Below are 19,939 nucleotides of genomic sequence, written 5' to 3'. Positions count from 1 at the left end.
TGCTAATGATTCAGTACACTTTGTCTCCATAAAAACAATAAAAGAAGTTGAATTAATGATTTGAAAAGTACAGAAGTGAAGTAGGACATTTCTGTCATAGCCTGAAAGGCTAACAGACAATGAGATGAGCATTTAACAAAATAATCTCCTGCATTTTTTGAGATTTTATATTTAGAGAAATTTGAGGAGATAAGTTGAAGACTTCAAACTTATTTATACTTAAGTCCTTTAAAATGGCAAAAAAAGGAAAAAAGTTGAAATACTTCAGGAATACTTCATAATTCTTACCAAATTTAAAACTACGAAATAGGGTATACACAGTCATCACATAACTTTCAATTTTACTTTGATTTTTTTATTTTTCTCTGGGATACAATCCCGTCTAAGATATTCCGTTTAAGATATTTTGATTGTTTCATATTCCATCAGTAATGCTTCAGCTGGCTCCAGATTTTTACAGGTTTATTTTACAGGTAATATTCTGTATGATTAAATGAGCTCAAAAATCTCAGTATACAAAAAGTCATATATTCATCAGGGCATTCCTGATGCAGTGGCCATATTTATTATCTAGGACTGGCTTAGAAATGCAGCAAATTATAGTAAAAGTTATCATATAATACTCTACATTCCATCAAAATTAGACTATTTAAGACGTATTGGTTGTATTAGGATTGAATTCACAATTTTACACAAGATTAACTTCATAAACTTATAAAATAATGTGCTCGGTATAATTTATGATATATCAATATTTTTAAAAAGATAATGAAATAAATCAGATACTGAATGCCATAGTTCTACTTATTTTCAGGATTACTCTGATGTTTATTTTCTAATACTGTTTTATGAAATATTTCTTGCTTAATTTGCATTTTAAATTTTGCATTTTTCATTCAAATTTTTCATACTTCTTCCATATACACCGTTATTCATCGTCCAGAAGTTTTGGAAGAAACAGATATAAAGCGAAGAATGAAATGAGTGGAAAGGAATGTAAAAGCTAGCAACAGCACATCTAGCTAGTTTAAAACTACTGAAAACAGAGACGTGCAATGTCTCAATTCCTAATATGGCCTTTCATACACAGAACTGCAGACAGCGTGTTTGCATATGTGAAATATTATAAGTTACCCCTGCTACATGTGTTGGAAATCTGAACTTAAACCTGTATTCTGCTGCATAACAACATATCAAAAAAAAAAAAAAAAAAAAAAAAAAAAAAGTCAATAACTTCCCATATAAATTATCAAGAAGTCTGATATTATCAACAGGAAATCAGTGCAAATTATTTACATCTGGATTGCACAGAAAATAGTGATACGAGTGAGGCATGAACTGATAAAGAAATGCAAGATATGAAATGAAAGGCAATCAAAATTTTATCTTGGCATCCTACTATAGGGAATTCTGGATTTCAGTGTCATTTACACCATAGCAGCATAAGGCTGCTACAGAAATGGAAGAGTGGCTATTCCTCACAGAGCTAAGAATCATGCCTATATTTAATATAAGCTTTAGCACAACTGCTAGCAACCTTGACTGCACAGCAATAAGGAAGAGGAGGGCTGGGGCATGTTCCTACTACATGCTGAATTTCTTCACCTGCCATTTCAGTGAAACCTTTAACTTGTCCTTTGTGCCTATATATGCTCTCGGTTTCTGGTAATCCCAAGTGCAATCAGGTAATAGTGCAATATTATCCAGGTAGCAGACCTTTCCAAGTATACCATCAATGATCCATGCATTCAAACAAGTCTATTTTTCAAGCTGGAGGCCAAGTTAAAAAAAAAAAAAAAAAAAAAAAAAAAAAAAAAAAAAAGAAAAGAAAAGAAAAGAAAAGAAAAAAGAAAATGAAAATTAAAAAAAAAAAATTAGCCTTCAAGAGCAGAAGAAATCATCTATTTGATTTTTCTAAGATCCAATTCCTTTTTCTGGTTTTCTTCTTCCCAGACATCTGCCATTTAATTGTTTCTCTCCCATCTTAAGGGCATTAATATTTGCATTAAGGTGGTATCAAAAAGCCTCAAATAACATCAGGATCTTCTTATGCTGGGCAATAGTTGATTATCTGCATAGACAGGACGAATAATATGTCCTGGGAAAGGATTGTACTTAACCACATACTGCTGAGGAAGAAATAAGATACAGAGATACTGCTTGACTTTCTCATGGAGATTAATTTCTCCTTTAGTAAGTGGGTAGGCTTAGTCCCAGGCTAGTGCCCTGCTTTCTTCCAGGCAATGAGATGAGCCCAGGCTGGTGCCTCACCCACTCCGATGTGCAGCAGCAGGAGCAGAGTGAGCACCAGCAGTTAGCATGTGAGTCCACTTGGCTGAACACTGTTTATAGAGGGTTTTTTTACCTTAAAGAACTACAAGATCACTAAACTAGCTTCCAGGTCAGCTTTCTGGTAAAGCTTGTCACCATTTCAGCTGTGAGCAGTAACTGGGCACCATAGGCAGGCCACAGGAGGTACAGGGCATTTTACCTTGCAGCTCTATCAGTTCACCAGAGCCAATGGACACCTCAAACACATTTCCCACCCTCCCATAGCTGAGCTCTTGCACTGTGCAGGTATGTAAATAAACTCCTAATATGAAAGCAAAACTTCACAAGGCTCTGGCTGCTTGTAAAGCTTGGCATCTGTACTAAGGACTACTGCCAATGGCTTCTCTTTGAAGTCACTCAGTGGCGTATTGTGTGAGCTGTAAGATGAGTCAAGACCACCGTTGAGGTTCTTGGGGTATGGCATCCTGTGCAGTTCACACATTCACAGAAGGTGTTCACAACTGACAGAGGTTAGCTCTTGTTGTGGCTTATTACATAGTAAGAATTGAAGCAAGCTTGCTGATTCAGGAAAGGCCATTTCCCTAAAATGGTTAAAATGAAAAGACCCCAGTCCAAGATAACAAGAAGCTATGGTTAAATCAGTCATGCCTTTATCACCTCAAGATTAGACTACTGCAATGCGCTATACCTGAGGCTACATTTTAAATCCATTTGAAAGCTGAAGCTGGTGCAGAATGCGGCAACCCGCTTGTAAAGCAGGATATCGTGCTTTGAGCGCATTACACCAGTGCCTTTTAATCTGCACTAAGTGTCTGTGGATTTAAGGCACTGCCTGCAACCTGTGAACCCCAAGACATGTCTATTTGAGATACCTGAATGAGACCTGCCACATCCTCTGTCCCAGATGTATAACTGAGATCCACCAAGGCATGTAAAAAGGAGCTTTCTTGGATCAACACAGAAGAAACTGTTGGCAGAACAAAATTGCTTCACCAGAAAGCTGTAAGTCCGGTCAGAAAACGAGGAGAACAATCAGGGCACAAGGAGCAGAAATGACAAAGCAATAGGAAGAAAGGTGGGGAAGAGGTTATTTGTTAGGGGGAAACCTGCACAGATGGAGTGCATGTGGGAGATATCCAGGCATCAGATGTGAAGAGCACGTGTGGGAAGTTGGCTGGTGAACCATCTTGCATTCATATACTGGGTCCACACCAATGCTAGCATCTGTGGATCACACATTGTGGTCCCGTTGCTATGACTCAACCAGCCATGATCAGGTTCCTCACCTGAGAAAACTGCTTTAAAAATAACAGCTCCTTCAGCTTAATACTGTTTCCTCCTTTAACCTTGCTTTAGTTACAGTTATAGGACAGGATGGAACAGTTTTAAACTAAAAGAGGGGAGATTTAGATTAGATGTTAGGAGGAAATTTTTAATTGGAGGGTAATTGAGGCACTGGCACAGGCTGCCCAGAGAAGCTGTGGATGCCCCATCCCTGGAGATTTTCAAGGACGAGTTGGATGGGGCCCTGGACAACCTGGTCTAGTGGTTGGCATGGGATTTGGCATGGGGTTCGGCATTCCAACCCCCATAGCAGGGGGTTGGAATGGGATGATCATTATGGACCCTTCCAACTCAAGCCATTCTATAGTTCTATGATTCTATGATTCTTCATCATCACAGAATCATAGAATCTCCAAGGTTGGAAAAGACCCACAGGATCATAGAACTGTAGAATCTCCAAGGTTGGAAAAGACCCACAAGATCACCCAGTCCAATCATCACCCATCACCAATAGATCTCACTAAACCATGCCCCTCAGTACATCTAAACATTCCTCGAACACTTCCGGGGTCAGTGACTCCACCACCTCCCTGGGCAGCCCATTCCAGCTGTCTGACCACTCTTTCAGAGAAGTAGTATTTCCTAATGTCCAGCCTGAATCTCCCCTGGTGCAGCTTGAAGCCATTCCCTCTAGTCCTATTACCAGTTACACGAGAGAAGAGGCCGACCCCCCAGCTCACTACAACCTCCCTTCAGGTAGTTATAGTGAGTAATAACATCTCCCCTGAGAGGTCTCCCTCCAGCTTTAGGTCATAATCCCACAAGAATTAAGTTAATATTCTCAGGGTATACAGTAAAAATCATCCTGCAATTCATAGAATGTATACATTTTGCAGGAACACTTAGTTGGGCGTTCTCAACAAACCTGTTAATAATTGTTCTAAAGCTTACTAAATAATACTGCTTGTTGCCTAAATATAATTAATAGGGATTTCGTAACACAGGTGTCCATAAGATGGGGCCACACAAGAGGAACCTAAAATTTTAGAAACAAGAGCACATTAAAAATCTGCAGTGTTGTTCACTGCTCTGCACTACAAAAATGTGTACTCTGCACTAGAATGATTTTTACCTGAAAACTTCATTTCTGCTAATGTCTTTGTATGCGCCGTAACCAGACAACTTTGAGGAGGACGAAAAGGACTGAAATTGTGATCTCTTGGGGAACAATTAGAATTAGCTAATGAGGATAAAAGAGGTCAAGCAGACATCCACTTTTCACTAACCTCTGAAGCAACTGGACAAACAAGGGAGGCAACTCTCAATAAATGTTTATATTCTGTCAAGAGGTTAATGGAGATAAAAATAGCCATCTCAGAGGGTTGAAAATAGTTTGCACTCTTGCTAAAAGGAATCAGTGCTGACAAGCTAATGTTAGATGGGCTCTTCCTTGCATAGGTTTCTAACATATGATGTGTGTGGCCTGGCAGAAACTTGACGAAACTCCCACGCCGAAGGGAAATATGGTATGAGCAAGTTGCTTGATATCATTGAAATTCTGATGTCAAGTGCCTGATTATTGCTAAGCTGTTTCCTAAGAAGCTGTACCAGAGCAATAAATACGTACTAAGCTAGTGTTTGGTAAGTCCCTGTGACACAGCTACACTTTTCCAGGCATGGCTTTCCAAAAAGCATTCAATGTTATTTAAGGAGACAAATTGTTTATTGAAAAGTCACTACATTTCTATCTTCACCTTTTTTCCTCGTAAAATGTAAAATCAAAACTATCTCCTTGAAGTATTCTCACCAAAACAGAGGCTAGCTGCTGGCTACTTAAGATTTTCAAGGGCTTTACTTCTGATTGTCTTCTGATTCCCACAGATTTTCTTTGAAAATCTTCCAGAGTCCGCATTCCCATAAATGATACAAGATTGCCAAAATGCCTTCATGCCCTTGTAGAAAATCCTAATGTCCCACAGTGCTGTGTTACTTTCGACAGCAAATTAAAAACTGATTGTAATGGGAGAAGAGCTGCAAATATACCTCAGGTGCTTTCAGATACATATCTTGCATAGGAAAACACCAGTTAATATACTCACAGAGGTTTCAACACTGAAATTCAATTTAAATTCAGTTTAATCGTCACAGGGTTGACGTATCTTCTGACACCATGAATATGCAAAATGTCCTCTCTCAAGAGGTTAAGTTCACCTTTGGTGGTCACCATACTCAAAACTTTATTAGCTCATCAAATCAGCTCAGTTGCGAAGGTCTCCCAAGAGGTCATTTGGGACTGAATAATAGTAGAGATTTGCATAGGTCTCCATCTATTCCTATTTAATTAATATTTGTTCCAAGACATTTCTGAGAAATAAGAAGGGTGGTAACTTCACTATATCACCTCAAACTTACATTGGCTATCTTAGTTTATTTGTTCATCAAAACTGATTTACAATAATCAAAGCCTAATACAAAATCAGTGGACAGACAAACATAGATCCCATTTTTGTTAATTTGCATGCTGGACCATCTCTCAGAAGATGCAGCTTCCCAGAAAAAATCTTACCTTTTCCAAGAAGGATTCTTGGAAGAATTTTTATTTCAAGGGTTGCCAGTCCATGCTGGCTGCACTCCACAGTGCCATGGCTTTCTGTGCTAGATACAAAGAGGCAACTCCTCTCCACAAGATTTAAGATGTGGGGAGGATTTTGGTTTCATGGTTCCACACCAACGCCAAATCTCACCAATTAAAACAAGGGCATTGCAGTTTCCACCTGCTCTAGAACTATGCAACGACACCAGAATTTCAGTTTTTGCAGCACCCTCCTGCCCTGCTATGTCTGTCAGTAAGATCCTGAAACTAAAACTAAACACAAGGTAAATTTTGCAATCCTTAGTCCTTGTGGTTAATTTTTTCTTTTTTAAAATCTCCTGAAAATGTAATAAATGCAGTTAATTTCATCTGAATCTGCTGACAGACCTGGGAGAACTGTTTTAATTACTACTTCACAACTTTAAGGGATCCACTGTTTCAGAGGAGTGTTCAAGCATTAGTCTGTGGTTAGGGCTAGATGAAAAGAGGACTTGAACCTTTTCATCTGCACACGTGTACCTGGCATTCTGCCATGCTAACTGGAAAGACAGAACAAACATGAACAAACTGTTGCCTGTTGTGGGCCATGAAACTAGTGATGAAGAAGGGAAGGGTCAGTGGGACTCCTCAGTATATTGGACGATGCAGAGGAAACAACGTCCTCATGCCTTCTTCCATCCAGGATTCTGGAATTCTGGACTATGTAGCAATGGCGGTTAACACAGCAGTGCTGTACCCAAGTACCAGCAAATTGTAAAACGATTTGCAACACTTTTGGTCTCTATATGACATTTTACATTTGGATATATATCTCAATATTTCATTTGTCTGAAGTAGCAGTGCCTTCATCATTTTTTTTTTTTTTGTGGTGATAGTAGAGGATAAATAATTGGTAATATTTGAAAAGTCTGCTGCCAAATCAAAGCCTTCAAATGGTTCAGTCTCAAAAAGAAAGAAGAAAAAAAAATAGTAAAAAATAAAGTAGGAAAAAAGAAATGTACACACAGATGGAATCCCAAAAGACAGCTGGGATTCCCTGCAACTGAGAAACCCTGCTGTTTACCCCAAGAGATCATCACTTGTCAAGTGACAAAGCTGAACATACATTTCACCATACAACCACAAACCTTAAGCAGACCAGTGAAAATATTAAAACAACAAAAAAATACACCCTAGGTCTATTAATATTTTCCAACACTTGTCATGGCTTCAACATGATTCCAAATTCTTTATTAATATCAAATATGCCTGGTGACAAATGCCCTTAATACAAGCCAAAAACACAATAGATGTTGAGATCATTTCACACTACCCAGCTAGAATGCATCCTTTTACACCTAAAAAAAAAGAAATAAAAATCTAATCTCACAGTAACTTTGGTATAAAATAATAGCTGCCATAAAAAACAATTTTAGCTTGTTCTACATAATCTGAAAATGAGGATTAAGTAAATAATGGCACTTTATAAAGTTCTAAGGTGCACAACTCAGAATTACAAACTTTTGCAGGGCTGGAAATGTAACATAATTTCAAATCACACTTGCATTCAGAAGCACAGATTGATCTCTTGGACTGAGTGTGGAGGATGCTTTTTCACTCAGTCCCAACAGTGGTCCTCAATCATGCTGTGTGAACAGAGCTTCAGTAGAGCCTCCTGAGAGTACTTTAATCCTTCAGTACCTTTTTCCAGTGTTTAGAGAAGTGGAATCATCCAGGATCAGGACATTCATGACCTATTCATACAACACTAACCCTTTTACTTAGCATGTACTGTCAAATGCTGAGGGATATTCCACTTCCCTAATCTCAGAAACGTAATGGTACTAATGGAAGGATAATGGAGATTCACATAAGAAGTTAATCATAATGCAGCTATAATTAGTCACTCTAGCTTGTAAGTTGTGCAACTAAATATTTGCCAAATTGTCTTAAAATCTAGATTTATTGTAAAAAAAAACAATAGATATATAGAGATAATTATTTTACTGTATGTCTTTTTATATCTGGGATACTTTTGGAATCTATCTTCAAACTCTCCCCCAGAACAATTCTTATTTCACATTCTGGAGCACAAAGCATGGATACTTGGTTGCAGCTGAAGGTTTGTACAGTTCTTTCTGGCTGCCCGTCATGTGGCTCTGGAGGATGTGACAGGAACAGGAAAGCAAAAGCAAGAAACTGGACCTCTGAAAACTTAATAAACTTTCCCTTCCCTCACTGCCCCATGTTTGTGTGCTTTACAGCCTGGTCCTTCCCTTCTATAAAGTCAATTCACCCTGGCCCCTAGCTTGACAGCCACTCCTCTCCCTCCCTGTCCTCCTACTTTTCTCTCTCCATTTTGCATGTATCCATTTAGCTACATCTAGCTAACTCTTCTTTTTCTTGAAGACCATAGGAAGGACAGGAGTGTATTTTGCCACCAGTCCCGTGACCAGATCGTATTCTTAGTTGGTGCTGAGATGAATATGAATATAATTAACAAGGATCTTCTCAAATGTAGTGAAATGCTAAGCAAATTGTCTGTGTTCTGGTGCTTTGGTACCCTTGGGTAGCTTGCCCATATGATTGTGCCTTAGTGTTCAGGTACTGCCATGGATGTTGAACTTTTCCGTTTAACTTTGAAGTCAAATACTTTTGCTAATACTGTTTCACAGGTGACAAGCACCTGTACAGATGAAATCACACTACGTATATCGCATGACAAGATATAATGCAGCTCACCACACTTACTTTCACCCTGAATTATCAGTGCATTTCTCCCCCTGGGTAAACTTCTATATTGTAAATTATCATCTACAATGAGAATTAACTCTTTTCCAAGTAATGAGATCATTTTGATATTTGCTAATAAACGTTTTCCAAATGTGCTTGCTTAAGCATACCTTCTTTAACTTCTACTGAACATCTTTAGTATTAAATCAATGAGTATTCTCCTTAGTAAGGTTCAGCTGCACTTCTGCTGGAATAAACAGTGAATCCCTGTTAATCATTTGACCCCTGCTCCCTTTCCACCGGTGGAACTAGGGGAGTTAATATGACAACATGCATTTCAGATGATCAGAGAGACAATTACCAAGATTTCTGTAGAAGACATGAAGACATTTATACTGCACACGGGTTAATTCTGCATGTTCCTATCATCCATTTTACACTGAAACAGTCAACAATGATGCCTATACCTACAGTATATTTGCTGTATGACTCTGAACAATTTCTGCTCTGTAGTAATTTTGGATGTTTTATCTTTTGTAATTTTATTTTCCTTTTTCCCTGGAATAGATTATTTAAATTGTTATTTCCAGAAGTTCAAATTTCATTTAGTATATATAGTATTAATTTATTTTTATCTGAAGAATCCGTTAAAATACAAAAACAAAAAAGAACATACATAAAGCCTTCTATAAACAATCCATTATACATGACTATAGATTAGTTAGTAGTTTATTGATTCTGCTTATTATATTTTATCATTTCTTTGTCTGCAACAAAGAAGTTGTTCTGCAAACAGAAATTGTGTATTTTACTTTGGAAAAGTGAATGTTCTTAACATAGAATGTGAGTAAGTGAAAGTCATGCTTTAGAAACAGTAAAAGATAGTATTGTTTAATTTCACTTTTTTCCCCCAAAAAGTTATAAAATCAAATATTATTTTTATATATTTGTACAGTATTTTTAATATGTAATCTATTGAAATCCTATTGGAATTATATTTCCAATGAATCCTGAGGCCTTTTACAAAACATATGTAATACAAAGATATTATAGTCGATGTATTAGGCATTATAATGTTATTCTCATGATGATGTGTGAAACAATGCCAGAACTTCAGTAGTATACACTCTGAATGCACTCAAAAATTACATATAAATTATGTACCTACGTAAATAATTTGGAAGAGAATTAGGGAACAGAATACACATCCTGAGCTTTTTTCCCCATTTTTTAAAGATCTTTATGTACTTTTTAAATTAGATAATTTTAAACATAACTTTACAAACATGAAATAGGGTACTTTAAAGTACCAACATAAATCCAACATAAAGTCATCTGCGAGTTTGAACACTGGGTTTTACATTTGTTAGGACAGCATAATCATTTAAGAAATGTTTAAGGCACAATTCAACAACCACTTTGATTAATTATTTTTAGTTCAGTTAAAACATCAGAGTTTATCTCATTTTAAGATTACCCTTGACATATTTAGAAATCCTAATGCAGATTTTATGGCCCACACCTATCCCTGATGGTGCTAATGGACTAGACATAATGAATCATTCTAATTTGGATGAAAGGACCACACAACATTGCGGCAGTCCTTTAGAGAATTAAGGCTCAATTCTGATCTTCAGACTTACGAATGTGTTTTTTGGATTAGGCCGCATATCTGTACATCTGTTGAGTCTCAAGGGGTGTATACTGAGCTAAGTATTCTGACCTTCCAATGTACTGTATCAAATGTGTGGCCTTGGGATACGAAAGGATTTGATTACAAATGTATTTTAACACTGATTTAATATATAATTATGGGGCAAAACCTAATTCCTACTTACATCTTCATGTAGAAAATTCCAACAGTATTAAGCAGACAGTAGGATATTTTTTACCCACTGAGTATCACACTAAGTGAAAGAAATGGAACCCAGCCAGGATAATGTAAAATCAAGGACAATCTTCTTAAGAATAGCTTTAAAATCTTCTATCCATAAAAATAAATAAACAAATAAACAAACAAGTTTAAATCATCTTCTGTGAGTGTGCTACTGGTTGGTACACTGCTGTGTTATGCATGATCCCTGACTGCTTCTAGGAAAAATAAACTGGAAGTTCCATCAGTAATTTTCAGCGGTTCTCCATTCTTTTCTTGCAGTTAAGAAGGAGAAGATTTAACTTATACAGTGCAACATTCTGATACAAAAGTTTTTAAATAATCGGAATGTTGGATTATCCTCTCTTCCAAGTAAAATTTATATTTTCTGGCTGTTAAATATAGAATTTTATGAAGTGCCCTTTGCTTGGTTAAACTTCCATAAAATATATTTAGTATTTTCATATTTTAAAAGTATTTATTTTTTATTCCACTGAAAACTTCCCAAATACTACAGTTAAAAAAAAAAAAGAAAAAAAAAGCATGAATACAGATCTAACAAGGAAATCAGTTTAATAGAAATTAACACATCACTATAAAATATTTTAGGATTTTTAATCTCCTTTCTATTCCATCAGCTTTTTGTACAGATTTTTGAATAACTAACAATGCTACTGAAAAAAACAGATTAATACAGGGAAAATACTAATCTCAGAGAAATTATATTTCAAGATTCAGTGCTTTCTCTTCAATGTGATGAAAAATCAGATCTCAATGATGGATTAATGGTGATTACATTTTTTTTTTAATTTTATTTTTTTTACAGTTTCAGGAGTTTGGGGCCAAGAAGATGAACAGAGCGTAGTAGTACCTTTACTTTGTGTGCAATTATATCTTCCAGCTAAAAAGTATGTTTCATTACATAATCAGGACATTTTTTCCCCCCACTGTGTTAACAGCTTGAGGACTTTTTTTTCTCCTTTTCTCACATACATAAATATGAAAATGAATTTCCCTTAGAACGGCCAATGGCAGATGAAAAGGATCCTCATATTTGTAACTCATATGACATAGTCATGTAACATGACTCTCATCTGAATTACTTCAGTGGACTGATTATATGCAGCATGACAAAGAACTGCAATGAAGCAAGTTTGCATGAAAAAAAAAAAAAAAAGGAAAGGAAAGGAATGGGTGAAGGTCCTTCACTGGGATGAGAGATAATGATGGAGAGTCCAGCAGCAGGACTGGTGCATAAGGGGTCTGGTTCCAGTAAGACTCAACAAACAGCTCAGATCAGAATCTAAAGTGCAGGAAAACAGCCTGTAGCTTCGAGATTAGCTTTCTCACACTACTCCTGAGTTAAGCCAGTACAAACATCATCATGAATGCATAATTATGATTATGCACTACACTATGCATAATAGATCTTAAAATTGGGAAACAAAGAAGTAATGTAGGAATGCTATTTTCAGGCTTTTGGTTTTGAAGACAATAGAGCTTGGTGTAAGGGTAAAAGACTTTCTAGAAATAAAAACTGTTCCAAGAAAATACATTTTCTTGGAAAATTCAGATGCTTATGAAACATTTACACATAAAAGACTGGCTAAAAGGGAGACAGGGACCTTGTGCTATGCTCATAACTTGAAAATAACAATGAATAAAACCCACTCCCATCTCATTTTAACATAGCTTAGGGAACTCAAAAAAAAAAATATCACTTCTGGACTACATAACAATAGACACAAAAGCTGACAGCTTGGCAAGTTTACATAAAGTATCCTTCAATCAGAAAAAAAAAAAAAGTGGTGGTTTTTTTTTTTTTTTTTAATTATTTGCAAACAAAAATTTGACTATGAACCAAGTATTTCTGGGACTGATGATAGACTAGTATCCCAAGTTAATATGATGGTTTTGAAAGAGACTGATGCAGCCTGCTGAAAGAGTACTGATAGATCCATTTCATTTACATGTGTAGATACAGCACAAATGACGAATGGAATAGCTGTGCACATCTATGACTTCAGAATATTGATGCCAGACTCATGCCAGTCAGCATTCCACTATTTAAGCCAGTTAAGCCCCAGCAGCACTTCAGCTCCGTATTCTCTGATGAGACCTTTCAGGAGCTGAAAAGCCTGTGATGGATCCTATGTCCAAGTTCCTCAAATGGAAGTGAACAAAATATCTGAAGGAGCACACATTCAAAAGAATAACAAATTTGAACCCATCTCATAAGAGGCAAGTATTTATTTATTTTTCCTATGAATGAAAACTCTAAGCAGATGATAAGAATCATGCTGGCCACCATCACACAGTGCACTGAATCTAAGCAATTAAATTAGAGCTCTATTCCACTGTTGGCTTGGACCAGTGTCATAAATAATTATTTTTAATTCCAAAAGATATTTTTTCCTTTACTCTTTCAAAGAAAAACAAATCAGAACCCTTCTGTTTCCAATAAAATTTCCAAATCAATTTTCACACACCTGACCAAAGAAAAAAAAGCCAGTTTCCAAATGTTCTTAGTACTTCAATATCCCAGTGAAGTCAATAAAAGGAAAAGAAAGCCTCTCTTCAGTGCATGTGCTATGCAGCCAAGAAAGCAGCCTAACAACACAAACAGCATCAGTGACATGAAAAATCAAGCTCTAAAACAGCAAAAGCTTTAGAAATTGGCAGAATTAGAGTTCCAGCTATCAAACTACAGAAGTTCATAAAACTTTATACCAGAATTTCTCTTATTCTTGTCACAGAAGTTGACATTAAAATGCTACAGTACTCCAGCCACCCCCTCTATTTCAAACAACTACCACATATCACTTGGCACTAATTGGTAGCAGCTGTTCAAGGCAGGCTTGAACCTAGCAGACAAAGCAGCAGGGTTTTTTCCTGCTCTCTGGAGATAGGGTTCTCAGGTGAGGTCTAAGGCTGTCTGCTGCACGTTGCTACGTTTTGCCTGGTAGCTGCCTGTGGGAGCAACCTCTCATGCATGGTTCCCCACCATGTCCCTTGTGAATGGTCTCCATTTTTAGGAAAAGTAAATGGATAAGGAGCATCACACCTGATTTTCACTACCTCAGACCATTTGCGATCACATCAGTGTCATAAGGTGGCTGAGGCTGGCAGAGCCTCCTGAGTCTACCTGGCTCACCCCCTGCTCCAGCAGGGACACCCAGAGCAGGGGTCCAGGCCCAGGTCCACGTGGCTATTCAACATCTATAGGGCAGGAAGCTCCACAGCTTCTCCCAGCCTGCAGAGCCCAGGAGTCTCTGGCAGCTCCTGCTGATTTCAAGGGGAGCATTTGAGTGACAAACACTTGGAAACCTGCCCTCTTCCTTCCTCTGCTGCAGTTCTGACTTTTCATCAAACTTTCTGCTAAGTGGTGGAACACAAACAAGCTGTGACATCAAACACAGGCAGCAATGCTTACATTCAGCATGGGATGGAGCATGGCTTGAAGAAAAGTCCAAGACCACTACTAGAAGCAGACAGCCTCTGCCAAGATCTGTGGCCTGTGCCACATGCTGTGCAGGCGGCACCAGCCCCTTCTCACCAAAAGTTGAAGGGAAACTTAGTTCTTAGCTTCACCTGAGCGAGAAGCCAGGCTGGGGGAGCTGGGAGAATCCTGGACAAAGAGGGACACAGAGTGGGGGTGGGGGCTGCAGCTTCCCTGGGTATTATAAAAGCGCATCTTATTCTGTTTTTAATCAACGAGCCTTATCCAGCAATCAAGGCAGATATATAATAAGCTGAGCTACTCTGTAAATCTAAACATTCTTCACAAATAGAAAAGATACAGCCTGAGCTCTCTGATTGTTACTACGGCAACTATCTAAAATGAAAATCTTGTTAACCCTTCACATGCTGTAGCCACCCGTGCATCAGTGTTAGCTGACTTCCATGCACTTATCTTTCCTTTCTCCCCCTCAAGAAATTCATAATTGTATTGCTTCACAGTAGTTATGCTCTGGTTATCCTATTTGGGACTGAAAGGATGGTGATACTTGGTAGTTTCACACATATGGCTGAGATTTGTTACTAGCTCATTACTGGGATTACAGTTCAAAAAACAACTAATAAAACATAAGAGAAAATCCCTAGATTACCTCACAAGGCCTATGATTTTGATTAAAACCTTGACAACAATAATGGGATGCTTTCTAGTAAATCATACTACTGCTTTTTTTTCTTTTAAGTATGAAATTATTTGGCTGTAAATATTGCATATTTGTCAGTGGAATTATTTCTGTATAGTACAATATAAACAGGTTACTTTTAAAACACTTCCTTACAGCTTCTATTTGTTAAGTACTGTATAGAACTGCCCATGATTTTAACAGAATGATCTGCTGACCTCATTGCCTTGAAAATTCATGGGGAGGCATCTGACTTCAAGTCTCTCTTAAATGCAGGAAAATTCAGACAAAGAGAAAATGGAATTTCTTATTTCCAGGAGAGTACAGGTGATGTTACAATCAAATTTGTGCATTTAACCAGCTGACTACTTCAGGCATTATCATCATAACATCCACGTGATACTGCCATGAGACAGTGAAATTCTCTCATTCTCTCTAATTGTAGTCTCCCACAGTTTATTGCTGAAAACAACAGAAGTCAAGGAGATTTTCTGAATGAACTGAATGAAGTTTGGCCATGGACATCAACTGTATTATTTTAGTACTGTACAAGTAGAGCAACACTTCAGAACTAGGCAGAATTAGACTCTACGTCATTCCCAGACATGCCACTGAAGACAAATATCAATTTGTCAATTATCAATTACTGTATCAATTACTGAACTGTTATTTTATGGCATTTATTTCAGTCAGTTCACCATAGATAAAGTTAAAATATCATTGCTTGGACGTTATTTGGTAACTGAATTTCAGATTAAACTTAAAAAAAAAAAAAGTCAATAACATATTTTCCTTCCTAAAATCAGAATTGACATGCAAATGAACCCATATAGCTTGGAGTGGCTGAAGAAGTGTGCAGATTATCTTCTAAATCTTTTAGAAATGTTGTCCATGTAAGACTATTAACCTTCTTAATTTTTCAGTACATTAGATTAAAAGGTGCTATTTACAATTGAAATGAAATAATTACCAAATTGAATATCTTAAAATTAGTGAAATATCAATACTACAATACTCAATTTTATTAAAAGGAAACACCGAATGAGATTTTTACGTTTGCCTAAGGCTTGTTCAAGCTTTGAGAAGTGAATTGTTTTACGAGTGCATGTCAGTGCATGATGTTAGAAATCTTAGTATGTGTTATTCTTAGTTAGAGAAAATTGAACTCATTTAATAATCTAGCTTTCTTTTCTTCTTACTTCTTAATAAACAACTACATTTAAAAAAAAAATAAAAAAGAACTACAAAAAACAAACAAACAAAAACCCCTCACAAAACTCCTTTGGAATGTACACAATGTGAAGGACAGGCTATTGGCACCAGACAAAAGAATACCTCTGATCTGATCAATTATATTTACAGTTCAGGTAATAACCCCTTTATCAGGATGAGTGAGGTACGTAACACATGTAAGGGCAGTGCTGAAATACATATGCATTGGAAAAAGTTAGTTAACAAGGAGAAGGGCTTGAATTAGTTCCTCCAATTGTATTTTTCCAAATTCTGAAATTGTTCTTGTTTCCTGCTACATAATCCAGTATAATGCATTGTTAGTGTGTTACCTTTTATGTCTATTTTTTCTAATTTTTTTTTATTAAGTCAAATACACTTTATTTCCTTGAATTAGATTTCATATTTAATAATAGTATGATCACTAGATTTATCTTAGAGGCTTTCCAAACATCAAGTTTATTTATCAGTGTTGGCTTATTTCCCAGAAATATGGCCAAAATAATTTAAATATGTACTGGCTAGTCAACATATTACACACATAAGCAATTCCTCAGTTACTACAGGAATGTGTAACAATCCTGGTTTTCCACAGCATTATTCCAAATAAGATTTTTTAAAGAATTGTTACTGCGTTGACAATTTTTTGTGGACTTTTTATTCCCTACTACCCAGGCCATTTTCATATTACCTTTGAATTGCTATGTTTCCCTTAACTCACTCATTTACCAATAGTCTAGAACACTCTCCATCTTCTTCTACAATGTAGGCAGAATCACCAAGGTTGGAAATGACCTATGATTCTATGGCTTTGTGGGAAATATCAGTGGTAGGTGGACAGTTGGGTGATCTTGGAGATCTTTTCCAACCTCGGGGATTCTATGATTCTATGATTCTATGGTAATTCTATCATTCTATTGTAAGGATCCTAGCTCTCTCTCTTGACTATACTATAGTTGTATTTAATTGTTTTGAAAGGATTTGTATTTGACTTTTTCCCAGGTCAGTTACAAGCATTTGTCTTTTTGGGAGCCAAACAGGGTCAAATGTTGTCTTCTTCTTGGGAAGAGTCTGCTGCATGTTCACTAGAGGTGCCCAAGCTTCTGTGTGTTTGCTGTCTTTGGCCAGGCACAAAGGAGTCACAGGGCTTACACCATATGAAAGCATCTCTAGAAAAGTTTTAAAAGGAATCAAGACTGCACACACAATTCATAATGGTTAGGACATCCATGGGGGGAGATTCTACTCTGTTACTGTAAATTGCTAAGTAAGCTTCTGGGATCTGGGATCTCATCATCAGTCTGCAACCCTCTCTTTCCATCACTGCAATCTACTCATAAAATGCTTCCTAAATCCTAGCAAACAAACAAAAAGTAACAACAAAGTTACAGCTAAGAGCCAAACGTGGATATCATCACTTGGAAATCAACTAAATAAGGTTTATTTTTAATAGTGCTGGTACTTTGGAATTTTGTGCATAAACTTTATAGACTCTCCTTGGTATATAACTAAAGGCAGCAGAAATAAATCATTAAAAAAAAAAAAAAAAAGGCAGGCTGCTGGAATCTACAGGCAATTCAACAAAAATCTTATGGAAATATCTGGCATTCAGTAATGAAAAAAATTAGTCCTCCTAATTTTGGTGTTTTTTTAAAGAATAAATTGCATTGCACCGTATGACTTACTTTCAGGAAAAAGACCCAAACACTCCTTTGTTCTGTAGCCAAAAATAAATAAATAAATAAATAAATAAATAAAATAAAATAGAGAATATTGCAAAGTTTCCAAATTCTGGATAAATGAACCCTTAAATTGTTTTCTCTAAAGACAGCCCTGGCATAAAGTGCGTAACATAAAATATTCAGTGTAACTTTATGCAAATGCCAGGTTCAAGACTAACAATTAACAAAAGGAATCAAATTTGCTCAGGCATATCTGTTCAGCTATGCAGACTCATTTTTAGTTCCATAATAGACAAGCAAATAGTCAACGGGTCATATTTTACTCAGAGAAACACAGACACTATTTCCACTGACGTCAAAAGTAATTGCATCTGTGGCTGGGAAAACGGAATTTAACTCAGTCTTTGTAGGTCATTTTTTCTCTGTACTTTCTCTGTCATTTAAGATTTTTTTTAATGTTAATAATTTCATTTCATATTGGAAAAAAAAAATACTATGTTTGTTACTTTTTTTTCTCTCTCAGACTTTAAGGTTGAACCTTGAAGTATTTATTTCAGCATTGTTTCAGATCAAAGTAGGAGTTTCTCTGGGGCAAAGCTCAAGAATTACAGGCTTTGGACTACCTAAGCATTTACCTGTAGGAAGAAAAAAATAAGAAAACAAAACTTTTCTCTATTTAATTTCAGTTTATAAAAGTTAACGTTGCAGCAAGTAAGACCTCTCTTAGTTTATTTTATACATACCTTCAGTATGCATAAAGCTGTCATTTCCAGAGAGTAAGGAATTCAATCCATTACATTTCTTTTCTCCTGAAAATGATTACCAGTTAAAGAAATACCAGTAAGCTTAATCATCACAGGAAAACCCACAAAATGGACACACTCCTGCTAACAGTGAAATCAGTGACACACACTCCATTGCTTGTATTTATAAATCACCAATATGTCTATCTAATATATGAAAGGACAAGGATCAGAAAACCAGTAACACTAAGGAAAGCCCATGCCAACCTCAATACACAAGAAGAGTTACGGTACTAAAATGACGAATGCACTAGAAGCATAATTGACTTGGTAAAGGGTGCTGGTAACATGTATATGAACACAGTGACATACAGGAAAAATGCTAGGAACTAGCATTTTGTATCTGAGTATCCTTGTAAGTGCATCCTCATACCCCAGCAATGTGCTACACGTGCTCCAATCGGCAGCACTTGAGGAGAGCCAAGTAGCTACATTCACACATCTTTTCCTTTAAGCAATTAAGAATGACCATATATTTTCAGATTATGTTCAGGGACACCTGCAGCACCATGTTCTTCAAGTGCCTTTGAGGACATATGCTTTGCAAATAGCTTCACTATTTAACTCCTGGAGGATCAGTATCTCCTTGCACTGTTGCTTCAAAAAAATGCATTTATCCATCCCTATAGAGGTCTAACTTTAAATGCTTATTTCAGAATCTGGAAAGGTGAATGAGTCTCCCAGGCAAAGTACTTGCTACCACTCTTGCACTCTCTATTCAGAGAAGAGCAGGTCTTGCCCAAAAAGTCTGGCAAGGAAGGAAACAGCTGACATTCCTCCAAAATCTGTATTTAAATGTAGGTATTTTTTTTTTTCTTGTGTTTTTTGTTTTGTTTTGTTTTGCTTGTTTTAACAATAATATATATATATATTTTTTTAAATAATAATTGTTTTAACTGTGAGTAGTTATCTGAGAGTTTCTATTAAAGACTCTTGGGGCTGGTTGGGCTTTATCTTATAAAAGTCATAAAACTTCATTTTACTTCCCAAACATTAGGTTCTGTGTGAAGGAGATATAAAAAATTCCTTTTCCAATATCATTTCTAAAAGAACTCAATCACATGTTCCCTAAAGTTAAACAACAGCAACAACAAGAAGAAAAAAACAAACAAACATAAATTTGGCAGGAACAGATTGTTTTAAATATTCAAATGACTTTGTAAAGAGTTCATGCATTTTAAAATCATTTGGATGGATACACCACCAATAGAAATTGCACTGAAAGAGGATACTTTCTATATAAACAAAAGACACAGTGAGTGGGTAAGGGCATTACATAAGAAAAGCCCTAAAATCACTGTCTGTATCACTGTTTTACTTGGCTAAAGTAT

General features: G+C 36.5%; 1 protein-coding gene across 2 annotated transcripts in view; it reads right to left on the bottom strand.

Annotated features, from left to right (window-relative positions):
• ZFPM2 (zinc finger protein, FOG family member 2) overlaps positions 1 to 19,939 on the bottom strand; it is a 304,584-nt gene that overhangs the window by 107,657 nt on the left and 176,988 nt on the right. The gene's annotated exons all lie outside the window — the stretch shown is intronic.

The sequence above is a fragment of the Tympanuchus pallidicinctus genome, unplaced genomic scaffold (genome assembly GCF_026119805.1).
Source record: "Tympanuchus pallidicinctus isolate F22 unplaced genomic scaffold, pur_lepc_1.0 scaffold5, whole genome shotgun sequence".
Classification (NCBI taxonomy): domain Eukaryota; kingdom Metazoa; phylum Chordata; class Aves; order Galliformes; family Phasianidae; genus Tympanuchus; species Tympanuchus pallidicinctus.
Note: the sequence above shows the minus strand (reverse complement) of the source record. Positions and strands in the feature narration are given on the sequence as shown.